The sequence below is a fragment of the Barbus barbus genome (genome assembly GCF_936440315.1).
Source record: "Barbus barbus genome assembly, chromosome: 22".
Classification (NCBI taxonomy): domain Eukaryota; kingdom Metazoa; phylum Chordata; class Actinopteri; order Cypriniformes; family Cyprinidae; genus Barbus; species Barbus barbus.
In genome coordinates, this window is record NC_136750.1 from 9,138,580 (window position 1) to 9,154,259 (window position 15,680).

Genomic DNA, 15,680 nt, shown 5'->3' on the forward strand with positions numbered 1-15,680 from the left:
AGACCTTGTAACAATGCAAATATTTCACGGAATTCAATGGGATCAACCTGTAATTTCATCTTGGTACATTTATTAATGCACAAAGGAAGCTGAGAATGTTGGCTTGCCTGCCCCCACGACACCCATGCGGAGAAAGGGCAGCCAATGAAGGGGCATTTAGAATCCTTTGACCCCTTTCACTGTGAGAAAAATTCTTCATTCACAATCTGGTATTTTTTTCCTCAGCACTGCAGTCCAGTGCCAGTGTCCCTGCAGTCAAACTAGGACCGCCATCACTGCAGCTCTTTGTCCTGATGCTTCAGCATTCCAGGAATGCCCACATGCTCTAGATGCCTACCTCTTCCTTGTTTTCACAATTATGTATCTGTTTACTTTCAAAAGAGGCTTTTCTTGCTCCATGTCTTGGTCCTTGGGTACCACACTCTGGTGGAAACTAGATAAAAAACATAACTTGTTTTTTATGTAAACAATTTTTTGTGGACAACATGTTGTCACGAGTCTGCCTGTCCTTCCCTCTCTCCAATCCGGATGCACGCCCTCACCTGGTCTCCCTCAGTCATTAATCATGCACACCTGCACCTCGTCATCACCCTCATCACGGACACTTCTTAAGCACTCACCCCAGTCACCACAGTTGTCCGATCTCGTTGCTACCTGCCGGACTCTACTCTGAAGCTCTCCAGTCGATGAGTATTACCTCTGATTACTTACCTTGTGTACTAACCTGCTGTTCTCCGTCCCGTCTTCCTCTCTGTCTTCAGACCCGTCTGTGTGTGATCATCTGTCTGGGATCCGACTCCTCTCCGGTCACGCTCCACCCGCCTGCAAGGCAAAAGGACCCGATTAGCACTGTCACCCAACACCTGCAAGATTCACGACAAAGAAGCTACTCACCTTGTCTCACGATCACCAGCACCCAAGTCCTGTAAATAAAGACACATTATTGCACTTACCTTTTGAGTCCGTCTGCATCTGTGACAGAAGATCGGACCCTTACCGAGGACGCGGACGACGCACTCATCATAATGGAGTTTATCGTCCGCCTCGACACCTTAATCCAGCAGAACCCCACATTTTATAAATTCACAGAGGAGTTCTGCAAGCTCGCCGCAACGGTGGATCTGCATGATGTGGCCATCCTCGAGCTGTTCCGACTCGGGATCCGTCGTCTCTACTCTATGGACCTCCCAGACACTTCTGGCTTGTGTTGGAGACGGGGGATTTTCCAGTGTCTGGGGAGTTACCGGACCCAAGTCAGAGCTAGTCCACCATCTGTGGCGAGGAACATTCCACCGCCCGAGACGACAAAGGAGATCTCTAGGTGTCCACGAGCCCGAAAGAGTGTTTCCAACAGCGCTGACCTGGGGGCGAGAGTTTTGGACCCATCTATAATATCAGTCAGGTCAGCGCTGAGATCCTTTCCCCGTCGTCCAAGCCCACCTGAGTTCCCGCTGGTCCCGTCCAGCCCACCTGAGTTCCCGCTGGTCCCGTCCAGCCCACCTGAGTTCCCGCTGGTCCCGTCCAGCCCACCTGAGTTCCCGCTGGTCCCGTCCAGCCCACCTGAGTTCCCGCTGGTCCCGTCCAGCCCACCTGAGTTCCCGCTGGTCCCGTCCAGCCCACCTGAGTTCCCGCTGGTCCCGTCCAGCCCTCCTGAGGTCCCGCTGGTCCCGTCCAGCCCACCTGAGTTCCCGCTGGTCCCGTCCAGCCCTGCGCCTCCCGTGCGCCCTCAAGTGTCTGCGCTGCAAGAGCGCCCTCAAGTGTCTGCGCTGCAAGAGCGCCCTCAAGTGTCTGCGCTGCAAGAGCGCCCTCAAGTGTCTGCGCTGCAAAAGCGCCCTCAAGTGTCTGCGCTGCAAGAACGCCCTCCTGCGTCTCCGCTGGTCCCGTCCAGCTCTCCTTCGTCTCCGCTGGTTCTATCCAGCTTCGCGCTTCCAGAGCGCCCCCAAGAGTCCGCTCCTCCAGAGCGCCCCCAAGAGTCCGCTCCTCCAGAGCGCCCCCAAGAGTCCGCTCCTCCAGAGCGCCCCCAAGCGTCCGCTCCTCCAGAGCGCCCCCAAGCGCCCGCTCCTCCAGAGCGCCCCCAAACGCCCGCTCCTCCAGAGCGCCCTCAAGCGCCCGCTCCTCCAGAGCGCCCCCAAGCGCCCGCTCCTCCAATATGGCCGCCAGAGGGGAACTTTCCCAAATAAATTTTGGGGGGGGGCCATATAGTCTCAGCCTGTGTGGCCAGGCCAAGGGCCAAGGCCACGAAGGACCCCGATCCGCCAAGGCCGCCCAAGGACCCCTATCCGCCATGGCCACCCAAGGACCCCGATCCGCCAAGGCCGCCCAAGGACCCCGATCCGCCAAGGCCGCCCAAGGACCCCTATCCGCCATGGCCACCCAAGGACCCCGATCCGCCAAGGCCGTCCAAGGACCCCGATTCGTCATGGCCTTCCAAGCTCCCCGATCCGCCATGGCCGTCCGAGCTCCCAGTCCTGCCATGGCCTCCCAAGGCCCCTGATCCGCCCTGGAGGCTTCCCTATTCTCCTCCTTGTCCTGGCCCTGTTCCGGCCTCCAGGACGCCCGCCCCCCCCTCCCCGATGTCACTGTTACGGTGCGGGACGCACCTTCCGGGAGGGGGAGGTAATGTCACGAGTCTGCCTGTCCTTCCCTCTCTCCAATCCGGATGCACGCCCTCACCTGGTCTCCCTCAGTCATTAATCATGCACACCTGCACCTCGTCATCACCCTCATCACGGACACTTCTTAAGCACTCACCCCAGTCACCACAGTTGTCCGATCTCGTTGCTACCTGCCGGACTCTACTCTGAAGCTCTCCAGTCGATGAGTATTACCTCTGATTACTTACCTTGTGTACTAACCTGCTGTTCTCCGTCCCGTCTTCCTCTCTGTCTTCAGACCCGTCTGTGTGTGATCATCTGTCTGGGATCCGACTCCTCTCCGGTCACGCTCCACCCGCCTGCAAGGCAAAAGGACCCGATTAGCACTGTCACCCAACACCTGCAAGATTCACGACAAAGAAGCTACTCACCTTGTCTCACGATCACCAGCACCCAAGTCCTGTAAATAAAGACACATTATTGCACTTACCTTTTGAGTCCGTCTGCATCTGTGACACATGTACCCCTACCTCTATGTTACAATATGCATGTGACAAATAAAAGATTCCTGTGCTTTGAAAGACCAACCTATGAGCATTTTCTCTTTCTGGAGGAGTCAATTTGTTTGAAAATATCTTTATCAATTTCCGTTATGAGAAAACCTTACAATGCATTGGTCAGAACTGTTTGATAACCCTCTCAAATGTTTTAGAAGCATTACCCACAGTGAAACCACATCCTGAGTTTGTATAATCCCGTAACAGAAACAGTGATGCAGCAGAGGTCAGTGAGGTGGACTGGGTTTAGGTTTAAGTCTAGGTTGACTCACCCTACTTACTGCAGCAACCATGTCTTGTCCACTCAATGGCTCAAAGATCTTTATCACCGGATGACGGTGATTAGCTCAGCACCAAAGCACAGAAGTAACATGACCTTCTGCTGACTGCTTAGTACCTTGCTCCTGAACAAAGACACACACATAGTTGCTCAGAGGATAATGGATATGATATCAGAAATTATCTACACTGTTTTTATTATCAAGTCATTTGTAGGCCTCTGCATTTGTCTTCTTCTTTTACTTCGTCTGCACTGTATTTAGTTGTATTGGTTTAATTTATTGCATTTTTGGTAACAATTTATTTTGATGGTCCCTTTTAAACATTTTGTTGACACTAAGTTGTGTTGAAACTACAAGTCAACAAACTCTCAGTAGAGTATTAGTAGATTGTCTGCTTCATATCAGCTAACTCTTTATTGAGACTGTATCTTGTGTATTTCAGATTATATAAAGGCGTCTGGAGTATTTGGTCAACTTGGAGTCACACACACTTCCATGTTTACCATATGTGATGTGCTGTATGTATGTGTTTATATGTGCATAAAAGCCTAGTTGAATCGTTAAAATGAAATATGTTCATTATATAAAGCGATCGTATCTCTTCACATTACTTGGATTAAACCGTTTGATTCATATACATTTATTTTACAATGCCTTTATGACATCCAAGTTTTGGTTAGCAGGACTTTCAATGTAGGGACATAAACCTCTCAGGTTTAAAAATGTTTTAATTTGTGTTTTGAACATAAACCAAAGTGCCATGTGTTTGAAAAAAAACAAAAACATAATGGTTAATGAACTGTCTGTTAAAATCACTAGTGGTCTTAGATGTTGGGCCCCACTGTGAATTCCCATTCCCGTGATAAGTGGGAAAATGAATGATGGAAATGTAGTATCCCATATAGTCAGTTTTCAGTCTATTTTTGGAACTTTCAGGAGATTCTGATAAAATGGTACTTCACTACTTTCTGATATCTTCCCCACAACCCCTATCATTTCTCTCTTTCTCCGCTCTCCTCCGCCATTCATGTTGCTTACGATAACCAGTCTGGAACCAGCCCAAAACACTCAGTTGAGCTAAATCCAAGTTCATGTAACAAGAGCGGGACTTGGAGATGCCGGCCTACCACAACAAATTGGCCTTGTGGAGCAAGTGATAAAAAGCAAGAGAAAAGGAGGCTCAGTTGTGTGTTGGGATTAGAGTTCAAGATATCACTCTGACGTAATGTGAGAGCTCTTGTGGCCGCTGTGGGGGAAGGGGCTCATCGCATGGTTTGGCTGTGACCCAAGACCTGAGATTTAAAACACTGGGTGGATTTTTATCATTATAGGATGGATGTGTGCACACACAAACTTGTAAAGTGAATTTTGCATCCGATGACCCCTTTTAATAAAAGGTTATTGTTATTGTACACACAAAATGACAGTAAAGTGAATCTCGAAGCTTAAATCTTTGTTAGTAATAATATGCATTTGTGCATATGCAGAATTACCAAATGACCACTGGAACTAGTTGAGACCTTACAATCTGACTTTGCTGCAGTTAAATTGAACTGCTGGTTTGTTGGCCAGAGGCCAATGTTTGATATTGATATTGTGATATGTTTGATATTGTGCAGTTGCTTTGACACAATTTACATTGTTAAAAGCGCTATATAAATAAAGGTGACTTGACTTGACTTGACTTGTTATACACTTAACTGTTCAAATTGTTTTCAAATACATAATTTCATATAATTCAATAATGCATCTACAAACCTATCTATGGACAGCAGTTTCTCTATAAATGTCCAAATATATTAAAGCAAGGTTTTAAAATCATTAATGGATCATATGAGTTCAGAGAAGGAACTGGGTTGATGTTTGCAACTCTTCAGATCAATCATTTCCTTCCACAGGAAGTTGCCAGAGAGGCCAGAGTCTCATTAGGATGTGATCAGACACTGCAGTACAGACGCTGTATTTAGTCAAAGCACCCTGTATTGCTGTCTTATTCATTACTCTGGTGTTATTTATCTGAATTTTGCAAACACCACAGCAAATACGAGTTGTAATGACACATCCTGTAAATTCAAGGATGCTTATGTTAAAATGACAATGGTTTTGTGTTTAATACATTAGTAACATTTCAAAAGGTCACCAAGGTCATTGGGTTAAATTTTGAGTAATCAATGAACTGATTAAAATATAGAACTAGCAATCTTGAATATGATTTAAAAAAATGCATTTTAATTTAGCTTCATGTTTCTCTTGGTCATGGAAAATTATCCTCTATAATGACCATCCAGACATTGTTATACTGTCCATCGCCCACCTCTTGGCTGTGGTAGTGTGTTTATACTTTGGATTTGAGAGTGTTTGTCATAATTCTGTCTCCTTGGTTGTTGCATTGCATGTTCTCGTCTATAAAAGACTCTCCCCTGTGGAGACCCACATGCATGCAGTCTGAACATATTTTAGGGTAACAGCAGTAGGCTGTATATTAAAGGCAGCGTGTGATACAAGCATGACCCAGCAGTCTCAAAGCCCATTAAAATTCTTTATTAACCCGAAAACATGGTCCATGTAGGAACACTGCTTTGATGGCTTCAAAATACACAGTGTTCACTCTTACAAGCATATTTCCTTCTGATATAACAAGTGTCTAATTTGTAAATTAATGTTGAATAGCACAGTACAGTTAAATAATATTGGTTACACTTTATTTAAATTGGCTACTTTAAACATTGGACTAACTGTAGTAACTTTGCAAGAATATTCCAACTAGCTGTTATTCATTTGAAACTACATGCCAACTAGCTCTCATTAGAGTATAGGCAAACTGTAGAACTATGGTTAGTAGAACAAGTTGACATGTACTTACCTATTTTTAGTAGAATGGGACCACCAAAGAAAGTGTTAGAGTTTTAGTAGACTGTCTGCTGAATATCAACTAATGACTGATAGTTGATATGCATTGTAGTTGCGAAGTTACTATAGTTAACACGGTAGTGCATTTCATTTGTGCATGTCAGTATACACAATTCAATTCTTCATAAATTGACGAAAAAATTTAATTATGTATAATTTAATTTCAGTTCATTAACTAAATTTGATATATGAGACCTACATAATGTGATTTAACTGAGATGACCTGATTATGAGTCATTTAAGGGGCACACATTTTCTTATCTCTTAACAATGTGAGCACAAAGACAATGAGCCACTAATAGTGTTCAGTCCAGAAAACTGCCCACTGACTGTATCTGCCAGACCACAGCAATGCTTCAAGAAATAAAGTACAAAACAGAGCCATCAAAAGTCTGAATGATAGTCAAACCAACAAAAACAAGAGACTTACCAGGGGAACTTCCAGATATGGTTTGTAGGAATAAGACACAATAACTTTGCTTACCTTATATGGAAGATTGGTGCAGCTGCCTTCAAGACTGTCTTATGATGAAAGAGTCACTGTGTGGCTCGGGATGCAGAAAGTGCGGGTGTTGAGGGTGCTTTCACAGAATTCTACATACAACAAAGAGTGTAATAAATAAATCAATACACTTCAAGTTTTGTAGCACTTCAGTGTAATGTGTCAATGGGCTATAAACTTATTATTTACTTTAATGAAAAAAAAAAATATATATATATATATATATATATTTAAATATGTTTTCATTCTCAAAAAAACAAACAAACAAGTATTGATGTTGGTTATAAGGTAGCTCATTCTCCATCAAAGTCACTGGTTATTATATCACTGTATGATATGACAATGAAATTGCTTACCATAACTACAATCCCTTAATAGAAAACGGATCAGTTGTGCTCTGCAGACTTCACTTTCATTTATAGTGGCCCTATCAGGTAGCTCACCATTTCCATAAATTACAATTTTCTTGTAACTGGACATGCCCACATTTTGTTTTCAAACAGAATAAATCAATTCAAGACACATTGTAACTGCAAGCACAGACACTGCAGTGTGAATGCAATGTTGATCCACTTTATCACAATATCATATACATTTGCAATATTCTTTTTTAAAATTTGGTTTACAGCAAATACTTTAGATATATTATTTGGATATTATGCACAGACAAATGGAACTTCATGTCTCCATGCAGCAAACTGCATGTAATTATTGCGGTGCTGTTGAGCGGTAATGAGAGAATGGAAGCTTCCAGAAGTGCAGTTTGTGCTCTCCAGATGCTATAAATGATTAATACGCTGCACTGCTTTGGATAGAAGCCACAGACTATATGACTTAAATTAAATGGTTAGTGCTAGTAAAATGTTTACAGCCCTTCATATGGTAAAAAGGATTTTTTTTCATCCTTTTTTTCTTCCCTGTTTTCTTTTCAGTATAAATAATGTGTTGCATCATGTACAGCAGGCACTTTTTTTGTAAGTTTAAGAGCTGGCATAGACACGTGGCTTGTCACAATAAACGCTTGTTGATTAACCAGTGCCCTACAGTGTTTAGGGTGGGTCTAACTGTTTTGTCTGAACAATAAGAAATTAAGTGAATTTCAACGGTAACACTTTAGAATACTGTTCCATCGTTAATGAATAACTACACAAGAACATATGAGTAACGCAATATTAGCACTCTAGTAACTACTAGTAACTAACAAGAAACTCTGATTAATGAAATAGTAGGTAATAGTGCTTAGTCGAATGTGGTAGTTCACTATTAGCTAATCAGTAATTATTATTTTTTTCAGACTTCCCTAAGAACTACTGTATACAGGTTCATAATTAATATGAATAATACATAATGTATAATTAATTCTAAAGTAAAGGTCATGGTAACCCACTACTAATGACTCAAGTATTACCAAATTCTTCAGAAGGAATTACTAATTATTTGGATCAGTATTTGAATCAGCTTCCCCACGAGGGGAAGTCGTGGCCTAATGGTTAGAGAGTCGGACTCGTAATCCTAAAGTTGCAGGTTCGAGTCTCGGGCCGGCAGGGATTGTAGGTGGGGGGAGTGAATGTCCAGCGCTCTCTCCACCCTCAATACCACGACTGAGGTGGCCTTGAGCAAGGCACCGAACCCCCAACTGCTCCCCGGGCGCCGCAGCATAAATGGCTGCCCACTGCTCCGGGTGTGTGTTCACTGCTGTGTGTGTGTGTTCACTGCTGTGTGTGTGCACGTTGGATGGGTTAGATGCAGAGCACGAATTCCGAGTATGGGTCACCATACTTGGCAGTATGTCACTTCACTTCACTTTACAACATTGGAAAGTAATGGTAACACTTTATTTTACGGTTACATCTATTAGTTGCTTATTAGCATGCATATTACTAGAATATTAGCCATGTATTAGTGCTAATATAGTGCACATATCAATGCCTTATTCTGCATGACCTTATTCTACATTCCTAATCCTACCCAATACCTAAACTTAACAACTATCTTAATAACTATTAATAAGCAGCAAATTAAAATTTATTGAGGGAAAAGTCGTAGTTAATAGTTAACAAGTATTACCTATTCTAAAGTGTGACCATAGTATTTATTCAGGTGTTACTACATCCTTCTAAAGGAATTACAATTTTTTTGGATCAGTATTCTAAAGTGAAGATCGTAATAACTCCCTAGTAATTACTGAAGTCATTGTAAACTTTAAGGTTTTTGTAAGGTTTTGGTTAGTATTTCATTTTGCTAGATTTGGTAAACGTAAATCATTACTAGTGGGTTACCATGATCTTCACTTTAGAATACTTATCCAAATAATTAGTAGTTTATTCAGAAGGATGTAGTAAAACTTTAGTCATTACTATCCAAAACCTTACATATATCTCAAAAGCTTAAAATGACGTCAGTCAATATTAGGGAGTTATGATGCTTCTCACTTTAGAATACTGATCCAAGTAGTTAGTAGTTCCTGTAGAAGAATTTGATAATTCTTGAGTCATTACTATTGGGTTACCATGATCTTCATTTTAGAATTAATTATACATTATGCATAATTCACATTAATTATGAACATGTGTACAGTAGTTCTTAATAGTTAAAGGATATTTAAAAAAATAGTAGTTAATGATTAGCAAATAGTGAACTACCAGTTTCAACTGAGCACTATTACTTACTAAATCTATAATCATAGTTTCTTGTTAGGTAATAGTAGTTACTAGAATGTTAATAGTGCATTAGTCACTTGTTCCTGTGTAGTTATTCATTAACACAGGATCAGTATTCTAAAGTGTTACCATTTCAACAATTTCAAAACTGTGAGCGATACAAAGCCATAACAAAAAAGATAACACTTCATTTTGATGGCGCTACAACAGACATTATTCTAACTGTCAGTAACTTAGTTTGCAAGTACATCAAAGTACTTATTTACTGACCTTAAAAGGTTACTCCACCCCAAAATGAAAATTTTATAATACAAAATATTCCATCTGCCGTCAGTGGTTCAACCATAATTTTCCGAAGCTACGAGAATGCTTTTTGTACGCAAAGAAAACAAAAATAATGACTTTATTCAACAATTTGTCTCGTTCGTGTCACCTTAGCGCCATTTTGGAGAGTCTCCACTGAATGCAAACAGTGTATGCTGTTTTTTATCTTTGCGGATAAAAAATATTCTCGTAGCTTCGTAAAATTACGGTTGAACCACTGATGGCACATGGACTATTTTGATGATGTATTTCATACTTTTCTGGGCCTTGACAGTGTTATTTAATTGGCAGTCAATGGGACAGTCACCGGCCTCCCGATTTTCATCCAAAATATCTTTTGTTCCGATAAAAGATATTGTTATCTTTTGTGTTCCGAAGACGAACAAAGCTTTTATGGGTTTGGAACGACATGGGGGTAAGGGATTAATGACACAATTTTCATTTAGGGGTAGAGTAACCTTTTAATCCTAAGCAGTACACTACTACTCGAATGTGACTTAGTTGGCGTGTATTTGCAAATTAATGAGTTTGTTGACATTATTGTAAAGTTACTTACAGTTTGTAGAATATCTAAACTGGACTATCAAAATAATGTGTAACCACTATAAACAAACAAATGAATGAATGCATGAATGAATGAATGAATAAATATTGGTTGAAAAACATAAAATGTAGGATCAAATCTAATGATGTGTTCAGCAGGCCTCTGTTTTCCAAACAATCTTGCTCTTTGCACGGTCTAGAAACAATGCTATGTATATAAAGTATCAGGCTGATGAATTAAGCATGCTGCATTATTCACTCTTCTCTGTATTCTGTGTTATAACAAGTACAGAAGAAAAAAAATGCAGTGTTCGGAATTACACATTGTTCCGCATTATTATTTATTTATTTTTCTTCTTTTTAAATAAATGTATTTATCAATTTTACGTGGATAAAAAGTAAATTTAGATGTTATCATGTGAAATAGATTTTTAAGTGGCAGCAAAACAATGTTTACACTTTAAATAGTTTAGTACATACACATTTAAATGAACCAAACATAAAATAAATTAAGAACCTATTTGGAAAACAAAAATGCAGCAAATAAAAATAAATAAATAAACAATATATTTTCTTTTCTTGCCCCCATCAAAGTGTCCCTGATTATAGGGCAGAGTATATAACTGCAGTAACCCGCGGGGTTTGGGTGCAAGTTAGTATAGCAGTTGTACAGCAGTCTTGAGAGCAGGTGTACTCTAACTAGACCTCCTGCACACATATAATGCTCTCTTTGTTTCTCCTGCCTCCCCTCCACTTCTCTCTCAGTGAATCATCCAAGAAGGTGTGTATTACGGGCACATCCCATCAAAACTGCTATTTTACTCCTGAGAACAGAAGAGTATAGGTGTTACAGACACACAAACACACAGACACACACACACACACACACACACACACACACACAGAGAGAGACAATACAGGCCACTGTCATTGGTAAATCGAACTCAAAAGGAACAAATTTGATCCGTTGCCATTTATCTGGACTGCATTTTGACTTGCAAAAAAACAAAAAAAGAAAAAAAATCCATGCACTGTCAACAGAATGTCAGTCACTGGGTTTCAGTAACCAGACAGGATCCGAGAAATGATGCACTGCATGCTAGACATCCTGTCATCTAGCACTAAACATCTACTCTGTAGTCTGTATATATCATAGACTCTCTCCACCACAGATATATTCAACCGACACATACAAAAAGAGTGTGCAATGGATCACAGAGGATATGCACTCTCGTTTATTTGTTAGGAATGTACAGAGGTGTTTTCTCTGTGTAACTCACTTCCTCCCAGTTGCTTTGAAAGCCATCTCATGGTTTCAATGTATGATCTGTTCAGTGTTTTCTCTTGCTTTGGCTTAACCTTGTTCATGTTCTAGAAATGATGTACAACTGTCCTATACACCACATTAAAGGAATCCCAATATACATTTTTTCATTTACCTCCGAAAAAATGTATAAGTCCATTTATAATGTTAGACCAGATGATTTTACACCAATAACTACTGTACATAATTTACATTTATTGCAAACAAAGACTGTATACATCAAGACGGTCCACTTGTATCATTATGAATGGAAGAAAATGTAACATGCAATATGGAGGAACAAGTCTTATCTTCTAGAAGTACATTTTGTGTGTACAAAATAGCTGCGTGGAGGCACTGAAAATATTGGCACAAATTTATTATTATTATTTTTTTTATAAATACACCAGCACAAGACTGCCTACACAGACACAGATCAATGCCTTTTCATCACTTTGGCCCAACCACTGGCTCATGTTAGTGAATGGAAATATACTATGACAGGATCACTTAGAATAATTAGTTGTGTCCTTAGTTGTGGAATAACGTCATCTGCATTCTTTCAGAAGACTTCTAACATTTGTGAAATCCATGATTGTGTCAGCAAGGCATGATTAATTGTCTCAACTGCAGTACAAACTTTGCAAACATATTTTAGTAATGTGTGTTGACGAATACTGATAAAATCATAATGGCACAACACGAAAGTAACCATGTTAATTCTAAAGCTTGGTCTCCACTGCATGACTTCACAATCTCCCTGGTTCCTGCAGATTCTGCATGTGCCTGCTTGGATTGGATTGGATTGTGTCAGGTCCAATATAGTTTAGAACTGCCACATTGTAGCCTCGTAGCTCTTTATTACGCTGATTCATAGAACAATCCATGCTGAAGTGTGCCACTTAAACTTGGAAAGATTGCTTGAAAAAAAAAAAAAAAAACCTTCAACTATTTTCTAACAAGCATGAGGAATCCACTATTTTTTTTTATATTGCTATTTAATTTGTAAATTTCTTAACCTTTTCACCCTTTGTATTTATTTATGTTTTTCATATGAGTTATAATAAAGCTCAAAGGCTCACGTTGCATCCTGTCCTTGTAGCTGCATGGATCTTGCTTGCTGTTATTGACCACTCTGGGATAATAACACTACTGCCTTGCACAGCACCTCAACCCTCAGTAAAACCCCCTTCTCTCCCCGTCCTTTAATTTGATGGCCCTTTAACAGAATTTAAAAGCAATTAGTGCTTTATTCCTTGGTCAGTAGATGGAGAGATGACACACCTGTGGGCAACTTTTTAATTTGCTGATGTGCTGACTGTTTATCGCAGAGGGAGACTTTGATATACTGAGCTGAAGCAAATCCTGTTAATAACCCTACAATCACAGAAGAACATCCCCAGTGACCACCTCCATTTTAATCCATGCTTTAACAGAAGAACCTTGCGAAAGCTCTGTAACAAATTATTAGTGGTGACGTCTGCCTACAGACAAAGCCCTCTTTCCCATGTAGATGGGGGAGGGCAAAGCAATAAGAGGTGAGGAGAGTGAACAAAATGCAAGAGACTGGATAGTTTAATTAAACATGTCTGAAGCTCATCATTTGGTGGAAGACTAATTGAAGACCTATCCTGACCCTGATTATTCCAAATGCCACAAATTTGTGCTCAGAGTTTTGATATTTTCTAGGACTAGTTTACCCAAAAGTAATAATTCTGCCACCATATATACTCACGTATTGTCATGTTATCCCAAGCTCCAAATATGATACAAATCCCTATAAAAGTAGTCCACAGTGCATGACACAGTGGTTAGTGGACATGTTGTGACAAGCTTGTGAGGGCAATACAATTTCAAGATTAGACTTTGTCTTATTCCTCGCTCTCCTTCCCTGATAATATCCCGCCACTCTCCACTGTATCCATCTAACAAAGAGGAAAGAGTCCAAAACTGGCTTCAGTTTACAGATCCTTTTGTTATTGCTTTGGTTAAAGTAATAGGCTTCAATGCTCTAGGGTGTTATCTGGTAAGTCTTATGTTCAAGTTCACTATAATTAAGACATGTCCGGCAGGGTTTACATGTACGTACACGCTTGACTCTCTCAACCCTGCATGCTCTCTGACCTCTCAGTATATGTCAGCTCCAGTTTTCCTGCTGATCTTTTTGCAAGCCGACCTGAGGAGTGGAGAAACACTTTTGTTTCATGTTGTGAATCAAGGCTGGAGAGGCCCAAAAAAAGTGGCAAATAGCTTGTGCTTGGAAAATAGAACAACCTATAAAAAAATATATATATATCACTTGAGTTGTGTGAGTGTCATGTGCCTGTCTCACTGTGCTTTGCATACTGACTCTCTCTCTATATTTTGTGGAATATTGTTAAAATAAGGTTAAGAATTGGTGACTTGGTGTTAGCAGTTACTGTTTCAAAACGAGAAATTAAACAATGTGATAGAATGAATTCATACCCTGTTTGAATGATACTTCATTCATAGTTTTATATGAGTAATAGTCACAGCTATTTTTACAGGAGTTTTTTTTTTTTTTGCTTATATTTGATTATATGCATTGATATATACTGAACTTCAGACTTTGATTTTGATTTCACGAGCTTAAACAGGACAAAGACCTGAGGCTTTGCTGTCAACATACACACCTGAGTAAGGACACCTAAATGTATAATCAAGTTTTTTTTTTTTTTTTTTGAGAACATGGCTCACCTGTTCTGTAAAGAAACAGTTCACCTTTTGATTTTCTTTTTTTTTTTTACAAATGCAGGTGTTTGCCAACTAACTGAATACCACCTGAAAAGTGTTTTAAATAGAATTTAGAGTATTAATTCCCCTTGATAGTCTTGTTTGTGACATGCTGTAAACATGTATTTTAAATAGTGAGGAAAGAACATGCTACAATTTATTTTTGTTCTTACTAGATCCTTAAAGAAAATACCAGCATTCTTCCATTAGCTGATTATTTGCTCCACTCACCTGACTCTATCAAACAAACTCCATCTGTTTCTATGTGCTCAACAAGCAATGAAACATTATTGCATGCCTACTGTCAAAAATAATTTTTCTAGCTCATATTTTTCTATTTGAAATATTTTTGCATTTGGACCAAAACTATAGATGTCAGTTCCCTCTCGGAAACACGGGACGAGGAGAACAGGAGATTCCAAATATTCCTTTATTTGAACTCAACAGATAGACGAGGAGCTTGGGGGAGAGACGAACACATATGACGTTCAATACCGGACACAGGGGCAGGGAAACACAGGGCTTATAAACACTAGGAAATCAACAAGGAACAGGTGTGGACTAATCAAACGGGGCTCAGGATTAATTAACTAATAATGACAGGAACAGGAAGGCAAAATAGAGACACAGAGGGAGGGGGGGGGACAAGACACAGGACTGACAATGATGCTTTTTTTAAACTGTGATTTTGCTGTGTAGGGCATGTTTGATCAGTCTTGTCAAGCAAACATAATCCTAACCCCAACAGTAACTACTAACTTTACCTAAAATCAGAAGGAAAATTATAGATGTTGTTCAAGCCCTTACGCCTGTCCCTAAGATCTGATTAGTTGATAGGAACATTGTTCCAGAACCAACAAGGAAGTGGCTGTATTTCGCAGTTTCGAATTGTATTGTTTTTAACATACACTCACCTAAAGGATTATTAGGAACACCTGTTCAATTTCTCATTAATGCAATTATCTAATCAACCAATCACATGGCAGTTGCTTCAATGCATTTAGGGGTGTGTTCCTGGTCAAGACAATCTCCTGAACTCCAAACTGAATGTCAGAATGGGAAAGAAAGGTGATTTAAGCAATTTTGAGCGTGGCATGGTTGTTGGTGCCAGACGGGCCGGTCTGAGTATTTCACAATCTGCTCAGTTACTGGGATTTTCACGCACAACCATTTCTAGGGTTTACAAAGAATGGTGTGAAAAGGGAAAAACATCCAGTATGCGGCAGTCCTGTGGGCGAAAATGCCTTGTTGA